We start from the raw sequence: 17251 nt of genomic DNA, 5'->3' as shown, positions 1-17251 counted from the left end.
CGCAATTACATGCTGCCAAACCCCGAAAGCCCGGCAACTTGCGGGAGCGTCACACAACACACCTGCTCAACCGCACCACTCCAACCAGACTCCTTCTCGCTGCCCGCGCTCCACGCGGCAGAGTTAACACTCCCAAAGATCCTACACACTTTCGTTCTTCACACGACCTATCGATGTATTCGTTCGATAGCATAGTTTTCCCTAGGCAAGACCCAGCGTAAAATACAAATAACATTTACAAAACAAACCAATTATACATCGACATAAATGCATATATATATATATATATATATATATATATATATATATATATATATATATATATATTAAAACAATTACAATATATAAAGACACAGAAATGTTATATCTTCAGGTAACAAAATAAGGAAAAAATTATGGTACAATAGATGGAAATAGGAGGATATGCATTTCCGGCGTTACAAACTTACTGGGTCCTCTGATCCAACTAAACCGATCATTGACTTGAAATAGCTGTGTTCGTCTACTTGTAGACCATTTGCAGCCATTAATATTCCAAAACAAAGGTGGAACTTTTATGGATGACATGCGCCATGTCTCCAGGCCACAATTGTTCGTGGTTTCTTTGAAGAACATTGTGGACAATACGAGCGAATGATTTGACCGTCCAGATCGCCCGACATTAATCTCATAGAACATTTATGGGGCATGATCGAGAGACCAGTTCGTGCACAAAATCCTGCACCGGCAACGATTTCGGGATTATGGGCGGTAGTATGGCTCCATATTCCTGCAGGTTGTTTCAGCGACTTGTGTCCATGCAACGCCGCACTGATGAACTACGCCGGGCAAAAGGAGGTCCAATGCGATATAAGGAGGTGTCCCCTGCCTTCCGTCACCTCAGCGTACTGAAGCTGTGACGCCGGAAGTATCTGCTGTTAGCTGGTTGACGGCTTGAGTTGCTTGTTACTTACTCTTTCCGTCTCGACAATAATTTTGCCCTTTTATTTTGTCTCACGATGACAGCGAATGCTTGTAGATGGTGGGGCTAGCGTTCGTTTGAGACTTGTAGTAATGGACGTATTGTTTGACGGAGGGCTACGTTGCCTTGGATTTTAGTGGGCTATTGCACTACATTCAGGTACGGTACGTTTTACTGTAGAGTTACAGAGGCACATTAAGTTTCGGAGGAGGCTGTTCAAGTTTTCATCGTGCTATTAGTGGGTGAAACTATTGAATGAATTACTGTGATTTTTTCCTACGTTTTCATTAGATATTTCGGTAAACCTTATGATCTAGATCCTGATTAGGATGTTTGAAACTACATGCTTGATTCACAATTACGCCGTTGGAATTCTATTACGGTTCAAATGGTTCAAATGGCTCTGAGCACTATGGGACTCAACTTCTGTGGTCATCAGTCCCCTAGAACGTAGAACTACTTAAACCTAACTAACCTAAGGACATCACACACATCCATGCCCGAGGCAGGATTCAAACCTACGACCGTATCGGTCGCGCGGTTCCAGACTGTAGCGCCTAGAACCGCTCGGCCACTCCAAATTCGATTATACTCTAGTTATTGCAGACTGCTAAGAAACATCTAATCACAGTAGTTAAGAAGGTGTTCGACATCAATTCGCAGCTTGTGTTCCACCCTCTTAGAAGTTGCCGTCTTATGTATTTATGCCAACACTGTACTAGTTAAACAGGACTCACAACCCGCTTTACACGAAAAATGTCGACATAGAAGTTGTGATTATAACGAAAAGCTTCGATAAGAGAGGTAATAGCAGCTTTTTTCTACTTAATTTAGTCTTAGCTTTCAAAACAAGAAATTGGCAGGCGAATATTCCTGAAGTAAGTGTCAAGACAGTCAATGTACTTTTCTTAAAAAATCTCTCTTTACATTCTCATCAACCTTGTATGTTAATGTTTTAGTCGTGTCAGGAGCAGTATCATACAGCCATCTCGACACGATACTCGCACTTCAGCGGTCCATTGGTCGCAATTGTCAGCTGAGGAAGCTGTTTGCTGGCGCTATTCAGCGAACTGCGTCGTCACCTGAACATGGCGGACACAAGAGCTGGTGACATACAGTATATGTTCTCGCTGCTGGCTGTCAAGAATATAATCAGATAATATACATGGAATCACACGCGGTCATAGCCTTATATGTGTTAAACGTAGCCGCGTTATTAGAACTTCAGTTAATTTTACTCTAATCTGAGACTCTAATGCACTTCCTCAATTTATCACATATCTTCACGATGTGAGACGTCGGAGTTATATACTGGTGATTTCGGGAAGTGTTCCGCTATCATAAAACAGTTTGCTATCTATAAAAGTTTGTGGAGCTGTTCGTCTGATAATGGATGTTAAACGATTAAGTTTCCATTCCGTTCGGAACTGATAACCATATTTAAGATCAGTATTAAATTTATCCCACACGATCCCAAATACACTGTACTGTTCGTTGTGGTGTGGAAGCAAGCAGAATCTGAATGCTATCCTGAGGAATTTCTTGGCAGGCCTGGAACACACGCAGATCGTTTCAATAAAATTGCTGGAGGCTAGTATGAAAGTATATGAGATCCCCTGCTATACCCGCACGACAGGACAGATAGTTTAATTTGTGGAAAGGGGCCAAAATGGGTGACTGTCAGTTATGCTCGAACATACTACTTTATTCATTTGAGAAACATTACAAGAGTAAAGAAAGCTTTAAAAACCGAGCAAGTCAAACATTAATTTTAGAACTTAATTCCCGGCTAAATGTGCCATTCAATCTCACGCCTCAAGGGCAAAACAACTTCAATTTACAATCGGCTGAAGGCCAATAACTTAAGACTCAAAGACAGGAATTTGAATTTAAAAGACAGAAGGCCTTATCTTAAAACATTTTTCTAAATTAAGCAGAAGGCCCGAACAATCTCACGCCTTAAGGGCAACACAACTTTAATTTAAAATCAGCTAGTAGCCATAAATAAACAAACAACAAGGACAAATAAGAAAAGGCAGCATATCAAACGGCGCTCAGAAATTTCCAAGGGTCGGCCTGGAATTCAAACACTAAGGCTCGCTTAGGTGAGACAGGCAGTCGGCCCAACAAATTCTCAATCCGACGGAAACCCAACCGACACACAGTCAAGCGGCAGGATAACTTCCGCTCCACCCGAGCAGCGCACAACAGTGAGTTCAATGGAACAACGGAGAAGGTGTCGGCGCCCACAACGAATTACACATTCGGCTGTCAAATTACACGCCGTGCTGGGCAGCCCCAACACGACGAGGAAAATACACTGCCTTAATTTACTTCAACGGCCAGGGCAGGTAACCGGAATGTTAACGGCCACAAGGCGGAAGAAACCGCTGCTACACTTCAATTCCAAAATAATCGAGTTAAACTCCACAGGGGGGCGGTTAGAATTTCGCCATCTTGAAAACACACGTTGTTGCTCTCGGGAGTGTCCCAACAGCCCACAACGAAATTCAAACGACACAATGTGAACAGTAGGGGCTGGCTGGTAGATTACATAAAGACTCAACTTTCGTCTCCGGGATCGGTGAGCCACGGACCTCGTAGCAATGGGAACAGCACCTCACACTCCGTCCGCGAGTGGACCCCGCCAGCGGCCCCCGGCCAAACTACGCGCCACGGAGACTTCCTCGCTGCTCCACGCCAACCGACCGACTGACCAGGCCTGCAAACGGTGAAAGGACCAAATATACGTCGGCCGATGAGACGACCGACCGAACGACCAACCAACGGTCGTCCCGCTCCAATCTCCCTCCGTCGGACAGTTCATGTGTGTCGCCAGCGGTCGGCGAGCAGTGGCTGTCGTCGTCTTCCCGGCGCTTCGTCCCCGACTTCACTGCTGCTGCGTCCCGGCTGCACTCCTAGTCCGTCACGAACTGACTGCCAGACACGCGAGGACCCGGAAATACTATCGGTCGCTCCAGAGATGGTACGACAGTGCACTTATCGATACACGCTGCTGCTGCCGCTCACGGGCAGATAAGGCAGGAAGTTAGTGACACCAGTAAATGGAATAAGAAAACGAGGCGGCAGTACCGTAATAGAAGATGACAAACAATGAATGGGATGAACGCTAGCCGTGCGCGGCTCCGTATACTTCCTCTTATTCGATTCCATACGTGCTCTACGGGTGATAAATTGAAGGACCAGACGGGCCAGTCAAGCATCCATACATTCTTGAAGATCTAGTGGTAGGGGCTTTGTATTATCCTGCTGGAATATGCCATTTTGTACCCTGGTCGTTAATCGTGTGACAATACGGTGTAGCATCGTTGCCACAGACTAGATTGCTTTCAGCCTCCCTTCAGTTACTGAATCAGTACAATACCTCCTCCCTCCCCTCCCCCCACCATGAATCCAGGAGCTAGAGAGGTATTGGTCTCGAGAATCACTGGTTCCTGTGACCTTCTCTCAGGTCGTCTACGGGCATGTTGGCGTCGATCTGACACAGATGGGAGATTCAATGTCCCAGGCTACTCACGCTCTACACCACGCACGTCTCTGATGTGTGTTGTATGGTAGAAGCGGGAAACGACGCATGGCAACTCGACATCACAAGCCAGCTTTCAGTTATCAGTTTTTGACGGTTTGTGGTGACACTCTGCCTGTGAACTCTGCATAGATTTCAGCCATTGGAAGTACCCTAAAATCTTCACGTGGTGTTACCCTTCTGCAGGAATCTATGTCTGTCCCTTTTTCCTACACTGTTGTCCAGTGTACGTTCGTCTGCACTCCTGCTGACATTGCACTACACTCTATCTCTTCGACCTGTCCTCATGATGCTCTCGTATTCTTCACGATCTTTCTCAAAGTCGCAAAGCTGCACGTGCGCTTAGGGTTTTGCGGTCTGCACGACATGTTCCAGTAACACACTCTATAATCGTCACATTTTCACACTATTATTCATATGTAGGATTGTCTTTTCTCGTAGTAAGATCGCATAAGAATGAAATTTTAGTAAGTACGGTCCAACATGGGAATTCTGGAGTGTCAGTTTATTATCGAAATATCCTGCTTACTTATTTACTTACCAGTCTGCACTACAGTGCTTCTACGACCTTGGTCTCCATTCTTCTCTGTCCATCACTTTGCTTCTACAATTCCGGACTTCCATTACTTCGAGTCCCCCTTTTTCTGGGTCTTCTTCTTCACCTTCTTCCTTGGGGTATTCCCATAAACCCTTGGAATTTCTGGCATTCTCTGTACACATCCAGTGCATCTTATTCTTCCTTCGTTGATTTTCACTACAATATTCACCTGTACAAAAAGCATCTGTAATTACGCATTTGTCCTTATTCTCCAACTTCTCACCGCCCCAAATATCTTTCTCAAAACCTTCCTTTTCTATTTGAATAACCAGTCTTCCTCCTTTGTGTCCATTATCCAACCTTCTGATCCATACATTACTGTAGGCATTAATAAAGTCAGTCATATTTGTATTCCTACTAATATTTCTGGACTTGAACATACTGTGCAGGGAGTAATAACATCGGATTCCACTTTCCTTCCTTGAATTTCTACTACTGTCTTGTTTTCTTCTGTTATTACTGACTCTAGTTATTTACACTTCAACACTCTCTGGTACCCTTTATCATTGATTTTTATTGAAGTGTGTCCTCTATCCGCACCAGGGTCTTCCCTCATCATACATTGTTTTACCTATATCAACTTCTAGTCCTAACTTCCGCGCTGCTCTTTCCAATGTAGCACAATTATCCTTCAAGGTCTTGGTATTCCTTCCAGTTAATGTAACGTCATCAGCGTATGGCACCATCTGGACCTGAGTTTGTTAAAATCTGCCGAATTATTTTCTCTAGTGCTATATTAAGGAGTAGGCAGAGATCACATCTACCTACTGCAGCACCATACTCACATGGAACTCTCCTGACATCTCTTGCTCCATTCTGAACTTACAAACTGTTGCTTTCATGATCAATTCGATAAGCCTCACTGATTTTAGCGGGTTTCTAAAATCGTCCATACTTTGGGGAATCTTATTCCTGTCTACGCTGTCGTGTGCTTGTTTAAAATTAATGTACAACTGACGCAGTTGCTTCTCATATCCATTAAATTTCTCTAGCATTTGTCAGAATAAAAAATCTGATCTGTTGTGGATCCGTTGTTCCCCAATTCAGCCTGACAATCCCACAGTATCATTTCCACCCGGTATTCTAGCAGGGAGGTTAAATCTTACTTAACACCCGATACCTTTACCGAAGAGTGTAATCCCATGGTAACTGCTGCACTCAGCCTTGTCGCCTTTCTTATTAATGTGCAGATTACTTCCAAGCTCCAGTCGTTAGACACATCATTTTCCTTTATCCATATTTCCTTTATTAATTCATTAACAGCCGTCTCCATCGTCTTGCCCCCAAAACTTTAATAATTCAGGCTCTTTACTGTCTTCTCCTGCTTCTTTATTATTCTTTAAGTTTTTAATTGTATTCTTCGCTTCCTCTAAGATACTTCTTGCTCCTCTGCTTTTCATTCTAAGTCCAGTCCCCATTCTCCCTCATTGAAGGTTACCTCTCTGTTCCTTTTCCCTTTTCCATCAAATAACTCAGCAAAATATTCCTACTATCTTTCCAGAGCCTTGCTTTTATCTCCAGTTAGCTTTCTATCTTTGTCCTTAAAGAATACTGCTCTCGGTTGGAATCCTGCCTTTATTTCTCTAGATCTTTCATAGAACTTCGTAACTCATTATTATCACCCATTTCGTCCAACTGATTTATCTTCCTCCTTTCACACTGCCATTACTTCCCCTAAATAACTTATCTGCTCTTTTCCTCTTCTCATTGTAGCCATCCCCCTTGTCTTGTTTTACTTTGCAGTATTCTTTGTCTCGCTTCATTATTCTCTTGCAGTACCATTGAGTATCGAAACATCTTAGCAGATTAAAACTGTCTGTCGGACTGGTCCTCGACCCTGAGACCTTTGCCTTTCCCGGACAAATTTTCTACCGACTGAGGCATCGAATTCCTACTCACGAAACTCCTTAACAATTTTCCTTCTGGCAGTACCACTTATCCCACCTCCCACATTTCATTCTCAGGTTCGAATTACGGTCCCTCAAACTATAATCTACCAGGAACTTTCAAATGACCGCCCACGGCTTGCATAGTGAAAGTAAGTCTGAAGTTAGGTAGCGCTGGATCACGATTTCTTCGTATAACACTTTCAATTTCCTTTCATGTATTTGCAGGTGCAAAACATGAGTACATGCCATATTAGTACGTCGTTATCAGTTTACTTATTTGTGGACATCCACAACTCCATTTACATCTACCTGATTACTCTGCAATACAGTGTTAAGTGCATGCCAGAGGTTCATCGAACCACCTTCAAGCTATTTCTCTACCGTTTCATTTCCGAGCGGAGGGCGCGATAAACGAGAACTTAAGTATTTCTGCGCGAGCTTTGATTCTTCTTATTTCATTATGATGATAATTCCTATGTAGGTTGGCGCCAACAAAATACACTCCTGGAAATTGAAATAAGAACACCGTGAATTCATTGTCCCAGGAAGGGGAAACTTTATTGACACATTCCTGGGGTCAGATACATCATATGATCACACTGACAGAACCACAGGCACATAGACACAGGCAACAGAGCATGCACAATGTCGGCACTAGTACAGTGTATATCCACCTTTCGCAGCAATGCAGGCTGCTATTCTCCCATGGAGACATCGTAGAGATGCTGGATGTAGTCCTGTGGAACGGCTTGCCATGCCATTTCCACCTGGCGCCTCAGTTGGACCAGCGTTCGTGCTGGACGTGCAGACCGCGTGAGACGACACTTCATCCAGTCCCAAACATGCTCAATGGGGGACAGATCCGGAGATCTTGCTGGCCAGGGTAGTTGACTTACACCTTCTAGAGCACGTTGGGTGGCACGGGATACATGCGGACGTGCATTGTCCTGTTGGAACAGCAAGTTCCCTTGCCGGTCTAGGAATGGTAGAACGATGGGTTCGATGACGGTTTGGATGTACCGTGCACTATTCAGTGTCCCCTCGACGATCACCAGTGGTGTACGGCCAGTGTAGGAGATCGCTCCCGACACCATGATGCCGGGTGTTGGCCCTGTGTGCCTCGGTCGTATGCAGTCCTGATTGTGGCGCTCACCTGCACGGCGCCAAACACGCATACGACCATCATTGGCACCAAGGCAGAAGCGACTCTCATCGCTGAAGACGACACGTCTCCATTCGTCCCTCCATTCACGCCTGTCGCGACACCACTGGAGGCGGGCTGCACGATGTTGGGGCGTGAGCGGAAGACGGCCTAACGGTGTGCGGGACCGTAGCCCAGCTTCATGGAGACGGTTGCGAATGGTCCTCGCCGATACCCCAGGAGCAACAGTGTCCCTAATTTGCTGGGAAGTGGCGGTGCGGTCCCCTATGGCACTGCGTAGGATCCTACGGTCTTGGCGTGCATCCGTGCGTCGCTGCGGTCCGGTCCCAGGTCGACGGGCACGTGCACCTTCCGCCGACCACTGGCGACAACATCGATGTACTGTGGAGACCTCACGCCCCACGTGTTGAGCAATTCGGCGGTACGTCCACCCGGCCTCCCGCGTGCCCACTATACGCCCTCGCTCAAAGTCCGTCAACTGCACATACGGTTCACGTCCACGCTGTCGCGGCATGCTACCAGTGTTAAAGACTGCGATGGAGCTCCGTATGCCACGGCAAACTGACTGACACTGACGGCGGCGGTGCACAAATGCTGCGCAGCTAGCGCCATTCGACGCCCAACACCGCGGTTCCTGGTGCGTCCGCTGTGCCGTGCGTGTGATCATTGCTTGTACAGCCCTCTGGCAGTGTCCGGAGCAAGTATGGTGGGTCTGACACACCGGTGTCAATGTGTTCTTTTTTCCATTTCCAGGAGTGTATATTCACACTCTTAGGATAAATCAAGCCACTCAAATTTCACGAGAAGATCCTGACGCGAAGAAAAAACATTTTTTTTTCTTTAGAAAAAAAAAAATAGAAAAGATTACCACCTCAGTTCGCAATTCGTCTCCGTGGCACACTCACCTGTTTCGTGCTGGTACGACACTAGACCCTCTTCTTTGAACTTTTTCGATGTCCTTCTTCAGTCCCATATGATGCGGATCCCACACCGCACAGTAATATTCCAGAAGAGGGCGGGCCAGCATAGTGCAAGCATCTCTTTAGTAGACCTGTTGCACTTTTTAAGTGTTCTACCAATAAATCGCAGTCTTTGGTTTGCGGATTTCTTTTATCATTTATGTGGATGACTTCACAGGTTTCGTTATTCAGAGTCAACTCTACCACTTTTCGCACCACACAGGTATCTTGTCTAAGTCAATTTTCAATTAGTTTCGATCATGTGCTGACTTTACAAGGCGGTAAATGACAGCATTACATGAAAAAAATCTAAGAGGCTGCTCAGTTTGTCTCCTATATCGTTTATGTAGATCAGGATCAACAGAAGGCCAGTAACACTTCTCTGAGGAACGCCGGGTATTACTTCTGTTTTACTCAATGACTTTCCATCAGTTATTACGAACTGTGACCTTTCCGACAGGAACTCACGAATCTAGTCGCACAACTCCATATGCACGTAATTTAATTGAAGTCGCTTGTGAGGAAAAGCCTTCTGTAAATCTAAAAACATGGAATCAGTTTGACATCACTCGTCGATGACAATCATAAAGAGAATAAGGAGGTAGTTGTGTTTCAAAAGACTGATATTTTCTGAATCTGTGCTATTTTTCGATGAATCATTTCCTCGAAGTAATGCATAATGTTCGAACACAGGATATGCTGAAAAACTCTACTGCATATCGACGTTAGTGATATGGGTCAGTAATTCAGCAGAGAACTCGATTTTCTTTCTTGGATTTTTGGTGTGGATTTTGCAACTTTCCAGCGTTTAGGTAAGGATCTTTCGACGAGTAAGCTGTTATATACGATTGCTAAGTATGGAGCTATTGTATCTGCATACTTTGTAAGGAACCTGACTGGTAAACAGTTTGAACCGAAGCCTTGTGATTTAAACTGCTTTCCAACATTTAGAATAACTACTTCTGAGTTACTCATGTTGGCAGTTGTTCTGGATTAGAATTCTGGAACATTCACTTCGTCTTCTCTGGTGAAAGAATTTCGGAAAACCGTGTTTAATAACTCAGCTTTAGTGGTACTGTCATCGGTGATATCACTACTGTTATGGTGCGTGGAGGTACTGATTGCGTCTTGCCGCTGGTGTAATTTACATACGACCAGAATCTGACTTTAAGGTAGTTAAATTCCTGTAACAGTTTATAATCGTTATTACATCGCTTCTACGTTTATTAAAGTGCTTATCGCGATATGACTTGTAAACTTAGTTGCACATTCAGCGATGAAGACTGCAACAAATACTGAACCGTACTGCAGCCGCAGTATATCCCGCGGTAACCAAGAGCACGTGCCATATTGCGGCAGAAATGAATCAGACTTGTGGGGGCTACCTAGCGGTCTGACTAAATACAATGTCGGTGACAGGCGGCGGCGTGGAGCGCTATGTAAGCACGAGTGGCTCCGGTCATCGGCCAGGGGGAGCCCCCCTTTCCGCTCGGCGTATTGCATCGATTTATCGATAGCGGCAGCGCTCGCGTGGGGAGATAGCGCTCCGAGCGGACCGGCGGCAGATGTTACCCCAACAGCCGGGGACGTCGTGGCACAGAGGGTGCTGTGGCGACCGGCCGCGCGTCCGTCACTGCCGCAGCTGAATCACTGGGCTCGCCGAGTGAACTCACTTCCCAATTACACGTCGTTGTAACTGTCCAGGAAGGCGTAAAGGATACAGTCGTTGCGAAGGACTGTACCTCCACACAACTAGAGGAAATTGCAATGCAGTTTAAGCATTTACTATAGATAAAACCTACGTTTCTAGCATTTGTACACTTAGAAAAAGCTCTTGACAATGTTGACCGCAATACTCTCTTGCAAATTCTGAAGGTGGCAGGGGTAAAATACAGGGAGCGAAAGGCTATTTACAATTTGTACAGAAACCAGATGGCAGTTATAAGAGTCGAGGGGCATGAAAGACATGCAGTGGTTGGGAAGTGAGTGAGACAGGGTTGTAGCCTCTCCCCGATGCTATTCAATCTGTATATTGAGCAAGCAATATAGGAAACAAAAGAAAAGTTCGGAGTAGGTATTAAAATCAATGGAGAAGAAATAAAAACTTTTAGGTTCGCCGATGACATTGTCTGACACAGCAAATGACTTGGAAGAGCAGTTGAACGGAATGGACAGTGACTTGAAAGGAGGGTATAAGATGAACATCAACAAAAGCAAAACAAGGATAAGGGATTGTAGTCGAATTAAGTCGGGTGATGCTGAGGGAATTAGATTAGGAAATGAGACACTTAAAGTAGTAAAGGAGTTTTGCTATTTGGGGAGCAAAATAACTAAAAAAAAAAAATGGTTCAAATGGCTCTGAGCACTATAGGACTTAACATCAATGGTCATCAGTCCCCTAGAACTTAGAACTACTTAAACCTAACTAACGTAAGGACATCACACAACACCCAGTCATCACGAGGCAGAGAAAATCCCTGACCCCGCCGGGAATCGAACCCGGGAACCCGGGCGTGGGAAGCGAGAACGCTACCGCACGACCACGAGCTGCGGACGCAAAATAACTGATGATGGTCGAAGTAGAGAGGATATAAAATGTAGACTGGCAATGGGAAGGAAAGCGTTTCTGAAGAAGAAAAATTTGTTAACATCGAGTATAGATTTAAGTGTTAGGAAGTCGTTTCTGAAAGTATTTGTATGGAGTGTAGCCATGTATGGAAGTGAAACATGGACGATAAATAGTTCGGACAGGAGGAGAATAGAAGCTTTCGAAATGTGGTGCTACAGAAGAATGCTGAAGATTAGATGGGTAGATCACATATCTAATGAGGAGGTATTAAACAGAATTGAGGAGAAGAGGAGTTTGTGGCACAACTTGACTAGAAGAAGGGATCGGTTGGTAGGACATGTTCTGAGGCATCAAAGGATCACCAATTTAGTACTGCAGGGCAGCGTGGAGGGTAAAAATCGTAGAGGGAGACCAAGAGATGAATACACTAAGCAGATTCAGAAGGATGTAGGCTGCATTAGGTACTGGGAGATGAAGAAGCTTGCACAGGATAGAGTAGCATGGAGAGCTGCATCAAACCAGTCTCCGGACTGAAGACCACAACAACAGTGAATTTAAATATCTACATCTACGTCTACATCATTACTCTGCTATTCACAATAAAGTGCCTGGCAGAGGGTTCAATGAACCACCTTCATGCTCTCTTTTTACCGTTCCACTCTCGAACGGCACGCGCGAAAATGGCTCTGAGCGCTATAGAACTTAACTTCTGAGGTCATCAGTCCCCTAGAACTTAGAACTACTTGAACCTAACTAACCGCAGGACATCACACACATCCATGCCCGAGGCAGGATTCGAACCTGCGACCGTAGCGGTCGCGAGGTTCCAGACTGTAGCGCCTAGAACCGCTCGGCCACTCCGGCCGTCCGCGTAACGACACACACCAACGATACTACTGACGCTGGCTGAGATAAAGGGAACAGTGGAATGTTGGGAGTCCACTTGAAGGGAAGTAACCCAGGCAGGCGAACAACCATACGGCACGTGCGGCTCACAATCATACAGAACTGCGGAGAGACTTTTTGAACAGGGCAGCTTTGGAAGGGCTTCGGCTACGAAAGACAGCCCTGTGGGGGAGAGGCGCGTCCTTCGGCCCAGCAGTTGAGCGGCAACTCACCACACCACTTTCCTCCTGCAGGGATTAGCGGCACGTGGCAGCCGAGCGGTAGCGAGAGTGGGCGCGGAGTCTTACCTGAGCCACGTGTCCCCTGATTAGCTAAGACATGGAGCAACTGGCGTGCTCACCAAGGCCATCGTGGCAAACAGCCTGATGCTTGGGTGGCCCCAGTGAATTGACGTTGACTATCTGGTAGAAGTGGCTCATCCAGGGCAATGGCAGCACACAGCGATGAAGAGAATGCTTCTAGGGCCAAGCTAATGTTGGGCATTAGCTCTAGTACCTTTCGAGTTCTTCAAAAACACACAATTGGGCGGATTGCTTGCACAAGGCAGATCCGTGCTATGTTACTGAGGGCTCCACAGCTTTTTATGTATTTTCTCCTCTCCAAGTGAGAGCAGAAAGTAGCAATTGTTTATAAGTGGATCGATCTGCTGTCCTTCTTCGTTTGACGATGGACGACTTCCACACGTCTGTGGGGTCACTACAACAATACTGAAAAATCTTCTAGTGCTCGGTCTGTGCAAGATTAACATGACTCTCTTCAGACTGCTGAAAAGCCTTGAATGTGGTGGTCCTCAGAGACACTAAGAGTCAAGAATAATACCTGCCACCTTGTCCATGATGAGCTGTCAGTCCATATCGCGAGCTTTCTGGTCTAACAAACGACGCCCCCGCGTATCTGGAAGAATGTCTGGAGCTGCTCGCTGTTGCTGCTTCACCCATTTTCTACTGAGGGACATCAGATTGGTGACCCTTGCCACTGGTGAAAACTTTCCCGGCAGACATGAACACCCCTGCGCCAGCCCACATTCTCCACTCTACAGACACCTGCAGAGGTCTGTCTGTGTGCTTTAATGTCGTGAGAAGTAAAGTGCTAGCGTATGACACTTATCATACTACGGCTCTGCTTAGGACAGTCGACATCCCTGAACTAGAACACATCTCCCCAGTGAAAACATCATTGATCCCCAAGATTTTGAATCCATTTTTTGATTTTAATTTTAACATCTTATATGTTATCTGTTCTTTAATCGAGTAGGGGAAACTCACATATAAATCTTTGTAACGCAGCAAGTTATTACGAGATGACATTCGTTGCAGTGAGGCACGAAGCCGTCTAGTACTGTGGCTGCAGGATGGCTATGGTTTTTTTTTTTTTTCGCTTTGCTTACACCACAGCTGGCGCTGCTTACCGTGACAACTGCATAGCGTAACATTCAGTCGATACGAAGATACATACTCTCTACGAATCTAAATATGGAATGATCTAAATATGGAATGATGCTGTCAAAATTTCAGATTTTTATTTATTATAGTTTTGTAGATATTACCTAAAACTCCTAAAACATACCCTTGCTTTTTAAAACTAAGTTAGGAATAATAACAGATTGACTCTCATTTTCATCTGAAGCCATTCCTAAGTAATCAGTGCATAAAAATCAATTGATTAGAATTTCCTTTTTAAAACTTTAGTCATTGTGCATTACGTAGTACAAATATCGGTCAAAATTATTATTTGATTATATTTTGCCATGTGAGTGCGTGAAAATGATTGAGAGAGTATATGTGGGACTTATAATAAAATTTGATATTTAATTTTACGTAAAATCTTGTACAAACGAACCGTGGGAAAGTTGTGTTGCAACCACGATTCAGGTGACGTATGACGGTGGGTGCCTGCTTTTGTATAAAAGTAGCCAGAATGGAAATTAGAGGCGGAATAAGTTTATTTATGAATTTGAAGAATATTTCGCACTTCCTTTATTTTGATTAAACAAAATACAAGAAACTGAAGTTTGCTGACATTAATTACTATCAAATTAGTGACTGGAAAAGGCAAGATTTCCCACGAGAATGAGATCAACAGCCAATCAGAATTAAGCTTGTAACGTCACAATAGGTTTCGTTACATAGTTAAAATCGGTGTTATAATATATTGCTATCAGCTGATAGACATTATCACCGTAAATTCAATTACTTTACGCAATTAATGAACAGTGAAATAATCTCAGCCCCAAATTACATGCATGTAGAAACAATTATGGATCAAAGTCTTTTATTCTCATTACAATATGCACGTCCTGTGCCCCTATCTACATTTCCCCACCTCTCCTTAAAGTACGTGGTCAGGTGTGAATGTTTTGAGTGTGGTAGCAGACGAACCAGAGATGTAGTTGGTCTCAGAATCTTCTACCAACTTTAACACAGTCAGTGGAAGGCAAATAGCAGGAACAGGAGGGTTCGACCAGAGGTGCGAAAGTATAAAGAAACGTTTTCTTACCAGAGGTTGGTCATGGGCCTCCCCCACCACCTCGCGCTGCTCGGGAGAAAGAGCCGCGCAACGGTTACGGGGAGTTTTTTGGAAGACAGGTAAGCGACCTGACGTTCCTTCAGAACGCTGCGTCGAAATCAGGACAAAGGTATTTGAATGTTTAAATATGTTTAATGTTAACAATTTATTTATCAGAGGCTTTTTCGCGATTGATTAATTAAGAACCATTTATTGATTTTTGTTCAATTTATCCTATAAAAGAATAATCTTATCCGTTCGAGATTTCCGTAACGACCCGCCACGTGGTGCATTGTTTCAAACTGCAACCGCCGAGAAAGCTAATAAAGGGAGTTGTAGCCAGTTTTTGCGATTGCTGAAAATTTATGCTAGCGTGTGTCGATGTTTAAAAACTTATTGAAAATTTAGTAACGAGTGTAGCTTTTCTAAGATGAATCGTTTCGTATTCAAGCACTTCGCGCTAGAGATACGAGCCACGAGTCCTGCTCGATGCCAGCCACTCTACATAGAAAATCTGCATAGAGAAATAGTTACGATATTTGCATTTCAGTGATAACTTAGTGCATGTGTATGTATCAGTATAGTAGTGTAGTGACCACGTGCTCTCCAAGATTTTCCTTCTCCCCCCCCCCCCCCCCCCAAACAGGACGATGTAAATCAAAGGCAACACGGCTTGTAATTCAAAGGAGAAATAATGTATGTTGTGCATAGTTAAATAAGCTTTGTCCATAGGTAAATGAAAATTCAAAGCAGAATTAGTGAAATGTGTTTCAAAAGATTGTTAAGAAGTAACTTCGTTAATTTTTGTCTAATATTGGTTAAAATAAAATTAACTTTCTTTTTCGAAGTAATTTCCGTTCTCGGCTTGCTCATTTAAACCATACTTAAGAAAAGAGAATCATATTAATCACACTGCCCCTTTACTGAAATTATTGGCACAACACTAGATTTGAGGTCGCAACGGATAACGCAATTGTAATTTTGGGGGTGGTCAGAGAAAACTACGTCCTGCACAAATCTAGTGTTGTGCAGGACGTAGTTTTCTCTGACCACCCCCAAAATTACAATTGCGTTATCCGTTGCGACCTCAAATTCAATTTATCCTTATCTTTATCAAAATTGACATTTTGTGTGTAGCACGAAAGTGCTATTTCTAGGGTAACCTATGCCCGATTTTAATCAGATTAATAGACAGTATAAAGTTTTGTAGCATACATTATAGTGTAGTGTTATGTATTCATGGTTTTTCCATAGCAGTACAGAACGTGAACCTATCAGTTCAAAAGATTCTCTGGTTCTAAAATTCTACCATATTATGCTGTGTTACAACTTGTTGTTTTGCATGAATATCTACCAACTTGTACAGGGAAGAAACTCAGTTAATGCCTAATTAGGCCGCCGGCGACCGTATTATTATGAAATTGGTAGCATCTTCTGGGTTGTTTTTGATCCATCCTGACTTGTAATTGCATTTCGAACTTGCTTGACGTATCCTTGTTATTACAGAGTGGGTGTAAGTCTGATTTGCTACCATTCAGGTACACGCGGTCGATATCTATACGAAAATCCTTTCTCATAAGGTCAACCCCGCTCATCTACCATAGTACAGACTTTAACGAGTACTGTGTCACGCGCAGGGTTACAAACTTCCAAGAATAATGTTTCACCAAAATTAAATACGAACTTGATAGCCATTTCATGTGTTTCAAAATGTTTAAAAAAAGAGTTAATCTAATTTCAAACGCTTTTCTGCAAGTAGACTGAAGATCCAACGCCCGATTTTTTAATCATGAACTTTCAGGAACTGACTTTCAGCTGGAGTTACGTGGCCTCTGTGTGGTATGTATTAGGTGGTGGTTTCATCAACGCCTCTTTACGCTGCGTACCACCTGTCTGCTGCCACAGTGTGAAGGAACGTCGGCAAGAATCCTATCGAAGTAGGTGAAGTGAACGATAGCGTTAACAAAACCGCAGACGACAGACCCCGCCCCGCCGCATCTCGTTCAGTCAGTTATTTATTTATCTCAATGAAGACGACATTTCTTTCATTGTTTGTATATCATTTTAAATGAATTTTGTCTAGGTAAATGTTTATATGCACATATTTAACACTGTCCACACAAACTGCTGTATACAAAACGCCATACAATGTCAT

The sequence above is a fragment of the Schistocerca nitens genome, chromosome 1, assembly GCF_023898315.1.
Source record: "Schistocerca nitens isolate TAMUIC-IGC-003100 chromosome 1, iqSchNite1.1, whole genome shotgun sequence".
Lineage (NCBI taxonomy): Eukaryota > Metazoa > Arthropoda > Insecta > Orthoptera > Acrididae > Schistocerca > Schistocerca nitens.
Note: the sequence above shows the minus strand (reverse complement) of the source record.